Source organism: Vanellus vanellus, assembly GCF_965231255.1.
Source record: "Vanellus vanellus genome assembly, chromosome: 3".
NCBI classification, from domain to species: domain Eukaryota; kingdom Metazoa; phylum Chordata; class Aves; order Charadriiformes; family Charadriidae; genus Vanellus; species Vanellus vanellus.
Genome location: NC_138907.1, coordinates 122,421,770 through 122,437,793, shown reverse-complemented (window position 1 = coordinate 122,437,793; position 16,024 = coordinate 122,421,770). Strand labels below are relative to the sequence as shown.

The 16,024-nt window shown below is 41.2% G+C and overlaps 1 protein-coding gene across 2 annotated transcripts in view; it reads right to left on the bottom strand.

Moving 5' to 3' along the window:
- PTCHD4 (patched domain containing 4) overlaps nucleotides 1-16,024 on the bottom strand; it is a gene marked incomplete at both ends in the record, with an annotated part of 90,196 nt that overhangs the window by 46,222 nt on the left and 27,950 nt on the right. The window lies entirely within an intron of this gene.

Below are 16,024 nucleotides of genomic sequence, written 5' to 3'. Positions count from 1 at the left end.
TGGGGATTATCGGCGCATGCAGCATCCAGCTGGCACAGAGGGATTAATGAGGACGCTGCCTCTAAGAAAAAGACGTAGTGAGGAAACATTGTTATCCTGAATTTTTTAGGAATGGAAGGAGAGATTTGCAAAGCTGTTAGAGGAGGCTCATGGCCACGTGTCATATGCTGGATGCAAATAGGAATCAAATGCTAACTGGAGACAGATAAAGAAGAAAGACCACGGTTCGATGCTGAAGAGCCAAGGGCGTATAAGGTTGTGGGAAGGAAGAACCACAGGAAGCCTGAAGTATAGAAGGCAAAAATAGAGTGGAAGAAAAAGGTACGACTAGATGAATCTGTGGAAGCAGGGGAGTGATATGGCAATATCTTCAGGAGATGGTCAGCAGCTGTGATAGTGATAAAAAGGAAAAGGCATCATAACTGCTTTATTTCCATTTCCCTTAAAAATTGCTCCCTTCTGCTAGTAATTCTAAACACCGACTGCATAAAGCAGCAGTTTCTGATTTCCAGAAGGTGCTCGCTTCCCAAATGATTTGGATATTGCCTTAATCTGTTATACTGAAAATTCAGTATCCAGCAGTGATCTGAGGAATTCAAGCTACCAAAAGAAAGCCATAAAGGGATAGGTGTGATGAGAGAAAACTTTGAGTAGACTATTTTTGTCCTGTGTTACTGTCTGAGACACTGCACATGGGCTCTACGCTGTTGTGATTATCACAGAGCCAGTGAGGGCGTCAAGAGACAAATGCTACAACTCGGATCAAGAAGAGCTTGAATTTCAGCTCTTACTGAGACTTCTTCCTTCACTGCATTTCATAAAGCCAAAATACTCAGCCTTCTCTTCTACCGGGCCAGCACGAAGAGAATGATGGTTGCAACCAGCTTCACTGAATTGCTGCCAGTTTGTATTGGAAAGGCATAAAAAGGACATAAAAGGAATGTCAAAGGACTGAAGATGTGAATGATGCTGAGCTTAAGAGAGAGTATAGCAATTGCTAACCACTGAAACTCTCTTTCATGTCTAGGCAAAAGGAAAGGTACATATTAAAGAGGAATACCATTAACAAGGTACCAGATAAGGGAACTAGGTGTAATTAATCTCTGCGCTGAGAGGCAACACATGGTTTCATAGATACATGAGCATTTCACCGGCTTTCTGTTGGGACTCCACACTAGCCACGAGGTAGAAACACTGAATGGGTTTATGGAAGAATGATATTGTTAAGAGTAATACGTAGCTGGAAGCAATAAGAAAACAGAAACTAACAGAAGAGATGCAGTATGTCTTGGTTAGAGAAAATCTTTGTGATGCAACTTCTTGCGCCGTCCTATTGTTATACAAGTTCAAACAAGATGTGACCAAATGTCAGTGAGCCATACAAACGATTATATCTTTCCAGTGATTTTCACATGAATTACATTTATATGAGTAAGAAGACGTGTAGTCCTGGAAGAGTTTGCCAGATAACTCACGTCTGCTCTGAAGAGCCTAAAACCTAGAAATGTCCTAGAGCAAATGAAGCAAACCAGTTTAGACACCTCTGCGCATATCAGATGGGTCAGTAGAGCTTGGGCACTTATCAAAATGTACTAACTAGAGTTTTTGGAAGTGATTAATACCAATAAATAACGGAGTGGTTTTTATTACTGAAGTCTTGCAAAATATAAGGTATGTAGCATAGAGATATGAACATAAGATTATTCTGTAGGAATATTTGTAGGACTCTGGTGAGTAAAGACGGTTAACTGAAGTTCCCTAAAGGTGGGCATAAAATAGGAATAATGGGTTAAAGCGGAGAAGACAAAAATTTAGGATGAACAAAAGCAAAGCTGATTTGTCACACAGATAGAAGACAAAATTTCTGTTCTTCCAGAACAGAAACTTCATAGGTTTTAAGAGCGGGGAAAACTGTTATGATAACGTGCCAAAATATTGTAACCTATCATCACTGCATCAAAATCCCAGTTTTTGAGGTATAACCTGTACACTAAAAATGCAGTCTTGGTCTGAACGTTTCTAATCATACAGAGTCCATCAAGCCCTGAAAAATTGTCCCAGTGGTTAATTGCTTTTGGTGTAAAATAATTGACTTTATTCTGGCATGAAGTGGTTTAACTGCAGCTCCCAGACACTGAATCTTGCCATGTCACCTCCACCTGCTCTTGAAAACAGCATGGACATCATATTCCTTCCGGTGAAGGACTCCAGTTTTGCAGTCTGTTTTTGAAACATACTCTAGGAAGGGCTCAGCAGTGCCATAGAGAAATCGCATACATGATAGACATCTACATTCTATCATCAGGTGAGTCCCACTCAAAATGCCAATTCCTAAAGCCCTTCACCTAACTGGTATCGGCTTCCTATTCTTTCTCTAACACACATTTGCAATTTCATCCTCCCACGTTAACAACAGCAGCACAGTAGGAATTCATATTCGATGCATTATCTACTGTGATCTCGTTGTTTTTGCTTTCAGGGATGCAATTCCTCATCTTGCAAATGTGAATACGTTCTTTGTTTCGAGATGCATAATCTAGCACTTAACTGTGATGAAGCACATGTTGACAAAACGAGCCTGCCTGATGATGTGCTCAGGCTGCATTTTCATTATTTTTAACTGCCAAACCTTGCATTATCTGAGAATTTTACTACTATTGATTTCTTTTTCACTCCAAAACATGGGGAAAGGTGTTGAACAGCACAGAAGAAAATGGTTTTGGCCTGATTATTTCTGTCTTCCCAGAAGGAAGAGTGTGCATTTACAAATTAATGTTTCATTGTTACATTTAATATAAGCTACAGTGATTTAATGTAGTACAAATACGTGCATGTATCAAAATGTTGTGTGGGAGTAAATCAAATCACCATTATCTGAATATACTACACCAGCATGGTTTCTTCTCCTGTGTAAACCTGGTGATTTATTTAAAAAAATCAGCGTTGTCTAATAGGACCTGTTTTCCATGATATCATGGAAATAATTATTGCGCCTTTAAAAAGCCATTTTATGGGATAATATTTAACTGATTTTTTTTCCAGATAAATATTTGATCTAAGGTGTTAAAAGATCTGTTGCCATCATATTTAACATTAAGATTTTAGAAGATAAAATTGTTGGAACTTCTTTACTAAAAACGCGCTTTCCTGCATGTTTACAATTTAAAAAGCAAAAGGAACTCCTGGATGTCTTCCTTTCTTTATTTCCCCACACCCTGATTTTTTCTTCCTCTTTTGTTTTATTTCTCCTTTTCCCAGGGGAAAAATAAAGGTGAAATGATGTTTTAGAGTGGAAAGTAAAGAACTCGAAAGTTATGAAAGCTAGAAACAGTTATCACTTTTTTTTTTTGTTTTTCTGGGAAAAAAATTGTTTCCTGCACTTTGACCTATGAAATATTTTTTGAAAACTTCTTTTCAAAGGAATTTATGAAAAATGACTGTCTAACTTGCTAACTTTTGGTGAAATGAATGGAAAACTTGAAGGTACTTGAATGCATCCAGGGGAGGGTAACAAAGCTGGTGAAAAGGAGCAGCTCAGGACTCAGGGTTTGACTCGTTTGGAGAAAAGGAGGCTGAGGGGTGACCTCATTGCTCTCCACAGCTTCCTGAGGAGGAGACATGGAGAGGGTGGTGCTGATCTCTTCTTCCTGGGATCCAGGGACAGGACACATCGGAATGGTTCAAAGCTGCGCCAGGGGAGGCTCAGACTGGACATTAGAAGCAATTTCTTTACCAAGAGGTGGTCAAACACTGGAACAGACTTCCTGGAGAGGTGGTCGATGCCCCAACCCTGGCAGTGTTTTTAAGAGGCCTTTGGGCAATGCCCTTAATAACATGCTTTAACCTTTGGTCAGGAAGATGGGCTAGATGGCTGTTGTAGGTCCCTTCCAGATGAAAATTATTTTCTATTCTATTCTATTCTATTCTATTCTATTCTATTCTATTCTATTCTATTCTATTCTATTCTATTCTATTCTATTCTATTCCATTCCATTCCATTCCATTCCATTCCATGCTAATTCTATGGGGACTCCTTGAAATGTAAACCCCAAATTCATGGGATAGTCACAAAATGATAAAGGAATATTTTTAATTGTTTAGTTGCATTCCCCCCGGCTCCTCCCAGCAATCTAGAATGGATAAAACTCATGTAATGCTCAATAACTTTGTACTAATCCAGATACCGACAACAAGAGTCAGTTTGGATTTTCTGACTGCAGAGGTTAATCAAGGGCTAGAAAATCTAACTAAGGTCTTCAAGACTTTTGAGCAATTTCCTTGCAATGATGCTCCATGATGCTTTTCACTTCCTCTCGATTGGAAAGCAAGTTTTAAGTTGGCTATAATAATTTAGGTTCCAGCTACATTTCTAGATTACATGGCAGTTTGTCTATTGTTCTGCGAACCTCCTTTTTTTTTTTGGAACTCCAAGAGAGAAATTGATATTTCTCTGTATGTTATTGGATACCAAAACTTGTGTATGAGCTGGGTGCTATGGCTTTGATCAGATTTATCTTTCCCTAAACTGTAAATTCTTCAGGCTAGTAGTCTTTTTCTTGATGCACTTGATATTCCTATAAGTATTTGGATTTGGTTTTTCAAAGAGTTTTCAGAGAATTTGGGATCCAGGTGTCATTAAATGGGAATCTAGCACAGCCAAACCCATACAGAGTGTCTTCATATGACAGACATTTAGACGGATAGGACCTCGTCAGCCTTATGGAGGACACAATTATAAAATCATGAATGATATGGGGAAGATGTCTAGAGAAGACCTGTACACCTCTTCCCACACAAGAACTAAGGTCACCAGTGAAACTAACTGGTGATATAGTTAAGACAATCTCAAAGAGGTAACTCTTCACACAACATGGAGTTCGGCTGAACTTGTGGATGTTACAAGTTTTCATGGCAAAGAAAAAAATAATTCAACAAAATCCTAGAAGAAAAATCTATTGAGAGTGGCTAAATTGAGAGAGATTATCCGTGGCTCTCTGCACCAGAGGGATGGTCTAGGAACTATGCACTTGCCTGTCCTGCTGTTCTTTCCAAGGCAACTGTTACCAGGCATTGCCAGAGATAAGGTATTCAATTAGACGAAACTTTGGCCTGACCTGGCAGAGTCATTCTTAGATTCTTTGTCCTAATGACATGAGAAATCACCCTCAAGTTTAGAACAGATGCCCAAATTGTAGAAGATTAAACTTAGCTGAGATGATACTTGTTTAATGTGCTTCAGATCTAAGACATCCTACGATGAAGACCTTGCAGTCACGAGAAGTCGGATTCAATGACCTAAAGCTTCCTTTGAATTTCACCCATTACTCAACATACCAAATTCAATAGAGGGGTATTAGGCTAAAATTTATCACCCTGGGACATGTCATTTTTGTTTTGTCATGTAAAGTTAAACCAATCCTCTCTATGAGAAAACAAAAATCATTCCTGACAACTTCATCTTAAATTTGTTGATAAGGGACCTCCCATATGACCTGTGTGCTCCATTTGCATATTCAAGTCATCAGTGGGTCAGTGAGCCAGTTACACACACTGTTAAGGGAAAAGTCATGGAAGAACCTGATCTGCAGATAAAAAAAAAATCTCTGTTTTTCAATAGTTTTTGTGATGCTTTCACTTTTCCTTACTAATGTCAGGTCAAACAATCCCCTCTAAGAGTAAAAAACCTTGCAATGATCTCCCGTAAAAGATATTAAATGGAACATTTGTGTCACTGACTAATGAAACTAAAGATATCCCCATCTTTTGAAATAAACGTTGACTAAACTCCAAGGAAAATTTACCAATAGCTAAAACAAAAAGTTGCATAAGGAACGCACTGTTTGATGTGAGTTTTGCAACACAGCGTGAGGTCCTAGGGAAGTGGTACGCAACTGTGACAGGGTCGGGTATAAGAGGTCACAAAAGACAAGCAAAAGTCTCCTGGAGCACTGACAATATTCTTACAATTTAAAAGCTGACAAAATATCTTTTCCAACTTGTGAACAAAACTACTGAGTGGATGAGATTTAATGCTTTCATTACTGTGAAAGCTGAATCATGACTCTTTACTGCATATACAGTTTTTACTTTTTCTTTTATACTCTATGTACGGAAAATGGATTGACATTTTTGCCCTGTTTTGCCCAATGTTCTATGGTTGTGTATGTTTTTGGGTTTGTTTGCCTGTCCTTGACCACCAAGCATTTTTGTGTGTCCTGACCAATTTCAAAAATTGTGGCAGAGCAAAAGAAATTTCAATCATAATAAATTTCTACACTTATTTTTGGAAATAACCTGTACAGAGATTCTATTACTTTCCCCTCAGGGAAAGAATAAGTATATTAGAGGTCAAAATCCATGTAACAGAGATCTTTTGAGACTTGCTTCGTTAGTTGCATTGTTCAGAGCCTGACTTCAAATAACCGAAGAAAGAGGTAGAACATCTGTATCTATGATTAGTAAAGCCTTCTCTCCCTCAATATCCTACCAAGGTTATTCATTTAAAAGCAGGCTAACTGCATGATAAAGTTCTTACTGTTTCTTGGCTCTAATGGGAGAGATGTTGAAAGCCCTCAGAAGGGATTACAAAAGGCACTGAGCTGTACTTTTGCAGAGAGCCGAGGACTAGGTTTGTCCAGCGGCTCCCAGTCCTAAAAGTGGTGCCTTGAAGTTGACTGGTGCTGTGATGGGAGGAATATTTCCACTGTTGGTTTTTTTTTTTGCTTAAGTCATTCAGCTCTTGTATAGGCCCAACATCATGCTGGTAATGCTTTCAGTAGTGTAGTCAGCATCTCTCTTGTGGGGTCTTCTACTCTTTCAGCTGCTCCCATGAGAAGACTGTGCATTAGAAGGGTTTTGGGTTTGCTCTTTGCACAGTTTCTTTTTGCTGTGGTATCTGCTCTAAGCAGAAACAGGCTTTTTGTTCCCAGGGCTCCCAGTCTAGTTTCAGAAGGTTTAAAATGCCTTAACCGAAACCTTCGTGCTAAACTGTTTTAAGTTACTGAGGAAGGACAAAAGGTTCCATTGCTCTGCACTCAGTATGCAGAACGCCTCTCTGTCTTCAGCTTCTGCACCTCTGTGTCCTCCCTGGAGGATAATAATTTATCCACAGTAATAGCAAAAATATCAACTAGAAACTTAAAGAAACGCAGAAAATTTCACCTGCTAGGGTCTCACCAGGTGTGCACTAATCTGCTGTTTGGTCCTCTTTATAAAGCAACGCAAGTCCTCCCTCTAGTAGATTATACCTGTGGTTTCTGAATTTATTGAAGATTGCAAAATTATATACTACTAACTGGTTTCATGGTTATGATAGAAAAATAGTTTTCTTCATATGTGGGATATCAACAGCAGTGGAGCTCAGGAAAAGCTACAGCATTTAAAATTTCTGTGGCAGATTTGCATTTGAATGTGGGTTGGGATGTATACGTTGGGCAGCTCTAAGCGTCATATCAGGCTGTAAAGAAATGCTTTTCTTCCTTGGACTTAAAAAGTAGAATATAAGCAAAAAATTGCTTACTGATGAAATACCGCAGATTACTGCAGGAAAATGCAATGACAGTGTGCCGAGACACAGTCACGTATTCTCAGGGAACGCAGAATGATTTTAGAGACTGCTGAGCCACGTTGTGTGGCCACTGCCTTCACCAGTGACTTACAGCCACGTCTGGGTACAAACCAGCAGCTGCCGAACAGCGCACCGCCAGCACAGTGCTTTGAGCCAGCACCGTATCTAACCTGCACGGCAGGGGGAATTTGAAGAAGATAGAAATGCAATTATCCACACTGAAATTCAGCCAAGACAGTGAGGACAGTATACCCACTCTTGCAGAACAAAAATTAAAGAGCATCTTTAGTGATCCAAAGCTGCGAAGGCCTGAGGTTTTTCATCTCATTCCGTTGGTGGCACCACTGGCAGCCCTGTGCCTTCATCTATTGCTGGCGCAGCTCTCACTACCACCTTGAGCATCCCAAACAGCATCCTCATCTTGCAGTCAGACAAGTGTGGATGAAACACGACCTACTTCACCACATCCAGCAGGACTAACGCACGGAAAGTCACAGTTGTAATACCTGAGTATACCTTTGTCTGAAGGCCAACTACATAGAAGATGCTTGTTGAATAACGTAGGCTGCTGCTATCATTTGTTACCACTCGTGGAGCAACAAGCCTGGAGCCGTTGTGGCTTCAGCATGCTGTGTGTTATTGCAGGTAGTTATCCCACCAGAGAGGTCATTTCATGGGAAAGAAACGGAGTGAAAAAAAAGGATTGGAAATGGAAAGTTAAAACTGAATTATTAAAGCTTTGACTGGCTCCTGGTTGTACAGAGGACATATAAATGATACAATATCGAGTAAGGTCTTTTTAGTCAGTTTTGTATTTGCAATAGACTCTTTAAGCTTTTAATTCTATGCAAAGTTTTTGGCAGATTAATATAGCAGATAAATATTGATTTAGAACATTTGGCAAATGGTCTATTGAGTTCTCTACCCTGTTCCTAACTCTTCAGGGGAAAATTATCAGACTGGAAGAGGGCAGCTATGGGGAAATTTCTTCACAAGTGAAATTTCTTTGTGTCCACTTCTCAACTGGGCTTTTGAACACGGTCATTAATTTTTATCCTTCTTCCTTACTGTTAAGTTTTAGTGTTGCAGTGTTATTCAAAATAATGAAGATGTTTTAGCTAGCTGTGTAAAAATCCAACCATTTCTGAATCAGGCTGAATTTTGAGCCACAACCATATCTCGACAGTAATTTCCACGGGCTATTTGCACAAGAAATGTATTCCAGGAGAAAGTAAATACATTTGCTCCTTTCAATTTTGCTTAAAAACCAGAGGCCCAACATTGGGTTTCTTACAGAGGAACAAGGTACCTCAGGAAAGCGGACAGCGTGCCTGACAGAGCAGAGGATCATTCACTCTGTGCTTCCTCAGGTAGCAGAGCCCACCTTTCCTGCCCAGCAGAAAAAAAAAAAAAAAAAAAAAAAGCCAAGGAAAGATTGAGCTTTCCCACCACACACCAAAGAGCACAGGACACATCCTCAGCCTATCCCACATCTGCTCTTTCCTGCAGATCCACAGTGCTCCAGCAGAGACCAGAAGCCACCATCAATCTTCCCGTATGGATGGAGCTCCCAGGAAAGTGTGTGCTGCAGTAAAATGTCTGGGAAGAAAAGATCTGGTAGGAAATTATATCCAAGCTCAAGTAAGCACAGCCCTACATGTAAAATATCCTGAAAGTATTTGCAAATACATAGATACTGTGAAAAATTACACTGCACGGTCAGGCCAGGCAGACTCTGAAGTTATGGGTATAAGCTGCAGCAGTGAAAATATTAAGAAATACCTTTATAAATGTGTGGCTGTTTAAGCACTGGAACAAGCTGTCGAGGCAGGTTATGGAATTGGTAGCAATGGTGCTATTCAAGGCTGGATTTGACATTGCCCTATTAGGGATGATATACGTGGAGCTAAATCATTTCTGCCATGATGCAGCTCCTTTCCAGCCCAAATGAGCCAAATGTAAATGTGATGTGCATCGATACATACTAAGTACAAGGAACGAAACTCCTGCTAAATTCGATCAACACGCAGAAAAGGTGCATCCAATAAAGAACCTTAAATAACCCAGTCATAGGAATGAGCATTGCCATGAACGGGTAGAAAAATGAAAGGAAGAGGTGTTCAGACAAATGCATGAAGCATCTGAAAAAGAAACATCCTTTACTATCTGAAGAGAATTTGTGTATTGATTAAGAGTACTAAACATACATTTTTAAGTGCAAAAGAAAACCATTCCTTTTAGCCTTTGACTTTTTAGCTCAAAACATTCTCTCTTCTCCTATGAAACCACTTTTTTCAAAGGATTGCAGAAATGCTTGCAGCAAATTAGAAGCAGCTCAAATGACAGATACCAGTCTGTTAGCTGTAGATGGAGACCTGAGGAAGCTGTTTTAGTAATAGTAATAGTAATAGTAATAAAGTAATGGTAATGGTAATGGTAATAGTAATAGTAATAGTAATAATAACAGTAATTAAAAAAAAAAAAAAGACAACTGTGTTTGGAGACTTCATTTTGGACAAACAGGTTGACTGAGTTCCCACCAGAGTCAGAAGGCGGAAGAGTTTAGCTGGCTGTTCTCAAGCAACAAACCCAGCCAATACCTTTTGTATTTGCTCTGTCATTATGGAGGATCTGGTAGTGGTGGTTTGTGCTTGGGCAACGGTCCAAGGATGAATGCTTCAACCAGAGCCTCTGAATCACTGACCAGCAGACCTTCAGACCCACCTCTTGGGGTGGAGCAACTGCCCTAAGGCATGATGACATCTGAGTTGATAAGAGACCTTCCGGTAAGTCTCTACAGGAGAAGAAGAGCTAGAATTCCATCTGTAAGGGATTCAAGTCAGTTTATACATATATGCTGTGTATGCATACATGTATCCATATCTTAGAGTTTATGTACATAACCTTAGGTGTTAAAGTCTAAGCAGTCAGATAGGACCTTCCAGAGATTAACTCAGCTCATCCCAAATACGTACTAAGTAATGGTCCAAATGACTTTGAAGTTGCCTATTTCTCGCTATTGGCTGTAAAGGAAATTGGGATTGTGTCTCTTCGATTAAGGGAAGAACATTTGGGACACCTGAAATTAGGTGCTACAAACCCTGTTGTTAGGACGGAGGCTGGCTGTGCTGCTTCTTGCATCCCTTTCTGCTGGGTGTGAGACGGCTCAGAGGAGACATCTTCATCTCGCCTGTGTTTGAGGACAGAAGGACAGCCCCAGTTCTGTTGCCTCTCCCTAACCATGCCTCTCTGGGACATAGCTGCAGGGCTATGTGAGCGTAGCAAAGTGTCCCAGGCGGGCTTTGGTCTTCTATTCAAAATACAGCGAAGACTGTTTTGAGGCAGGGGTTATCCTTTCGTATAGAAAGGAAAAAAGCCAAACCTCTGCAACTGGGAATAGGCTTGCTAGGGAGTATACCAGGTTATGAGGAAATCAACCTTGCAAAAACGGAGAATGTGTAAACCCATTCATATGATTAACTATGTTATCTGCCCAATCTAATTAAAGACAAGGTATTTCCAAAATCATAGAATCGTAGAATGGTTTAGGTTGGAAGGGACCTTAAAGACCATGTAGTTCCAATGCCCCCTGCCATGGGCAGGGAGACCCTCCACCAGACCAGGTTGCTCCTGGCCCCATCCAACCTGGCCTTGGTCCTTAATGAACTGCTGAGTGGGTGGGAACATGGACTGCCATAACATCTAAAATGACAGATTCACTGTATTTCTAAGGCATGGAGTGCGTGTGTGGGGAGTTACGTTACTAGGGCTCTTGGCTCTGCAGGGGTCATTCTCTTGCTCCTCAGACAGATAGGACAGGATCATATAACATGAGATTCATACGGGTTTTGCTTTACTGGTGCACTAAAAGGACAAAACTAAAGTCAGAGTCACTCTTGAAATATTTCTCATTTGCAGCTGTAATCAGAAAGTCCATTCCTTGAAACAAAGGTTAGAAATGCCGTGATACCTCATGTACAGGTAAACTAGTAATCACATGCAGTTTAGCTCTCACATTTGTCTTTTGAGGTCTAAAAAAAATAATTTCCTCATCTGCACTAGGACTTTTTCTCCAATTTCCCACAACTCTACCGCTAATGGTAATACTGTGACATCTGAAATTTACTTAAAGGTGATCACAAGCCATTATTTTAACGACTGCCATCCGAAAGAGGTTAGATGGTTAGATGGCTTCTGTCTGAAATGCTAATAACTGCCTGGAGTCTTGTCTGCTTTTACCCTGCTTTGTCCTTCCATGTGAATAACTCAGGGGAAGGAATATTTGGGAATTTTAATGGAAAATTCTGCACTGTAAGCACAATCTCTGCTGTCCGTTTTGTACTTTTACATCAGGCATGGGGTTACTGCTGCAAACAGGTAGCCTATTGCTTCCTAAAGTTATTGTATCTCTCTACTACACCGCTACTACAGTATTGTTATTGGTAGTAGTAGTAATAATATTGCAATGTGCTGTAGGGCATCCATTGAGCTTAGTGTTCTCTAAAGGCTCAATGAAAAACAGCCATTCCTATGAAGGTCTTATAGATCTCACGGTTTGGACTTACAAAGGGCAGGAAATATTTCTTACATCCACTGTGAATCCATCCTCCTAAGAAACGCATCACTTTAAAATACAAAAAGCATAATTACACTCTAATTATGTTGTAGTTACATTTTTAACACAAGATTTCCACTAATCTATACAACAAGGTACTTCATGGACTGGCCAAAAATAATTGCAGTGTAAAATGACATAATTAATATACCTGCATTTAAAAATATACATTCAGGTCCTCAGCTGAGTTAAATCATTATCTCTGTGTGATGATATCAGTCTGGTTCCTGTGCATTAAAAAGCAAATCATGGGAGCAATAATATCTCAATTATGTAGTTAACCTTCTGGTTATATTAATTAGTGATGATTAGGCATGGGAAACCATAATTATGTCACATACATAACATCTCTTTGAAATTGTATCGTGAATCCAAACACAAAAGGCAGATGTGAACACCTAACCAGGTCCATTCCTGATGTCTAGCACAAATGTGAAACTCAAGGATTTGACCCTCTACCTCCTATCTGATAACTCTGCTGGTGTCAAACTCGCAGAAGAAACTGGTTTGTATTTGTCCAACAAGAGAAAGGCAAGGTAGAAATGTCCCATGTTCTTATTCCACATGCAGGTTACTAAAACCCAACTTAAAAAGAAAAAAAGAGAGACAAAACAATAGGTCCAGTTCAGTTCCTAAAGGAGGAAGCTCTGAAGCTAAAGCAGCTCCTTTTCTCTAACCCACCACTTTTACACATTTGTCCGGGGTATGAACAGCTAAAAATCAACACTTCTTGCTCCTGTTTGCAGGAGGTCCCGGCAGCCAGAGCACAGGACCTATGTGACAACTCACTCCTCCCTGGCTCCAAAAACACAGTTGTAGACACTGTAATGGGGAAACTGGTTTTCCTGAGGCAGCTGTCTGAGAAGACCCTGGTGTCAGGAAGAGGGAGTCGGAGCAAGCAGGATTTTCCACCACTGTCCTCGTGCCTAACTTAGGACTGAAGTTTCTCACCTTCAAGGATAAAGAAGAGAAAAGCCAATCTGAGCTAACACTCTTTCCCCAGTATATCAGAGACACGCTTTATCCCAGCAAACCGTTCCCTCACAGCAGGACTACAGTAAATAATTAATGTGTCGGTCATTCCGTCCAAATTTAGAAAAATATCAAACATTTCGCTCTTATATAGGCTTCTGTCACCTACTGAAACCCACAGAAGCTCTGCACTGCAATAGGTATCACAGACCTAAACATTTGTACAAGTCCAGGGGTATTTCTGTCACTCGGATTGCAGCATCCTGCCATCCCTGCAGGAAAAAGGACAAGTACAGAAGAACATCGCAGAATTTCCATTAAAATTCATCCTTTGAAAAGTGAATGTCAGAAGAGACTGTGTATTTTTAACCAAACAAATATACATTAAATGGACATTTTGCAAATGTCAGGTTGAAGTGTTCCAAAGTTAGGAGCTGCCGGAATTAAGGTTGCCTGTGTATTCTGCGTGGCATTGCACTCGCAGGCACTTTGTGGCTGTTATTGCCTGGTTTACCTTTTGGTTTTTTTTTTTTTTTTTTTTTTAATCAAAGTAATTCGACTTTGAAAGGCTGACTTGCAAATCTGGCATGTGTAATTCCAGGAAACCCCACTTTGCACACTTTTTCATCTACATTCACCCAATTATTATTCGATGTGTTGTTTGCTTTCTGCTGTGCTAGCGGCAAGGGACACTGGTACTACACGGTCCGCAGTTATGTATTGACCAACAGAATTGACAGTCTTGGGGTCTTCAGCAGATCTACTCCGAGGTGTCAGATAGTTCATGGTAAAGCAGGTTCAGTAGAAAACCCTCTCCAGTGAGGACCCTGGATCAGGGAGGCCCTGGGTATACCACGGGCAAAGCAAGGTCTCATTAACTGGCACAGTCATTTAAAGGACTAAAGGCACATGGCACTTTGCAGGCTGTAACCAGGTATGGCTTTGGTAAGACGTGCTTCCTGCCTTTTAGTTTGCCAAACGGTAAAACTGTTGCCTAATATTTACCAGCAGCAGTTCCCAGGCATTGCAAGCTGTTCTCTAATGGTATTTCCAATTCAGCCTGAGATTCCTGAATGAAATGTCTGTAGAAGGGTTACGTAAATGTTTTCTTTTTCAACCAGAAGTTTGTTCAATATAATATTATAGAAGCAATCCTTGCAAAGATCTCACTTCAAGAGAGGTTGGGTTTGTCGTTTTTTTTTTTTTTTTCCTTTTCTTTTGCTCTTGGCAGTGACAAGAATGACAGCGCAAAACACCACAGAAAGTTATAAACACTACTTTCCCTCAGACAGCAAACAAACTCCCTGATTACCGCCATCCAAGATGGGAACCTGAGCCACTCTGCTTTCAGAAACCCCCACCCTTGTCTCACCCTGGGGCTGCGGTGTGTTTAAATCGAGTGCAATGCTACTGCCATTTCAGTCGATGCTCCTGGCCCGTGGGGATGCTGATGCTTTTGAGGTCAGCCCGAAGGTGAACGTCACCTATGGGCACTGTTTGGGGCTCCTTGGGAGTGACATGTTTGGGATCTGCCAAGAAAAGGGTATGGGCCACCCATATTTACAGCCATGCGAAAAGGGACACCAACAGAGGAATAAACAGTTGAGGGAGGGTGCCCTTCATCACTTCGGTGTTTTTTTTGCCTTTACTTGAAGTTGCTGCACAAGCAAGGCTGTGCCATTTGGCCCCATTCTTTGATACGCACCTCCTGACACCCAACGAAAAGGTTGCGATAATCTCATAACAAGACAAGCACGAGCCTCCCCTTCCCCGCTGTCATCCTATTCTCCATTCTGCCACACAGATCTCTTTTTCCTAAGCCCACACCCCTGGCTCAGGTGGGGATCCATCCCTGTCACCACCCGGCACGTTCTCTGCTCATCCTGCTGGCCTTCTTCCCTTCCCCCTCTCAGCACTTTCTTTCCATCAAGTCCTCTTACACCACAGTGCACAGCGTCTGAAGAGCTGGCACAAGGGCGGACCGTGCCAGGGGCTATTGTCATGATTTAACAGCGCAGATGATTGAATTAGAGGTTTTGGCACGGCTTTATCGGTATTAATGAGGCTGAACCAATCCGGCAATTCCTTGGGGTCTCTCCCTTTCCCTTCTGGAATCTCGACCATCCGTTCCATCACACTCCTTCCCACCTCGGCCAGCTGCTCCAGACATGCTGGGTGCAGGGCTGATGAGCCCGCGGCTCAGCCCCCTTGGTCAGTGACACAGATGCATTAGCAGGGGACAGACAAACTAGGAGGCATGGGGTTGGGGGATGCATACAGTTACCAGACTTTTCTTGAGAGGAAGAGCAAGAAAATGTAGGTTTTTTGGGGGGTTGAGATTTTTAAGAAAAATATAAGACCCTTCTCCAAACCCTGACTCTAGCTCGTGCTTTGCATATTTAGTTATCTCTCGGTGTAGCATAGGACTTGGGCTTGAGTACTAGAAGCAGGAATGGAATTTAAGAAATTAACTGTAAAGATGCAGAGTTCTGTCCACAGGTAAGGTTTCCAGCCATCAGAAAGTCAGCATGAAGGTTTTTGGGTCTGGGCTGCCACTGCTGAGATTTTGCATAGAGTCATCGCTGGGGTTCTGCCTCGTGATATGGCGGAACTCTGACAAACTTGGATGTGATCACATCGAACAACGCTGCCTCAGCAAGCCATTTTGGGCAGGTTTCCCTCTCCCTTTCCAACGTACCTTCCCAGCAAACTCATTAACTGCACAGAGGCACTAAAATGCTTCGAATAGAAATGAGAACAGAAGGAACGCAAACAATTCTCCTGCTAAAAGAGCTGGGGTTTGTGTTGGTTTTTTTTCTTCATCTGCACCTTCCCCTGCCCCGGTAGGACACAAAGGAAATCTCTGCAGC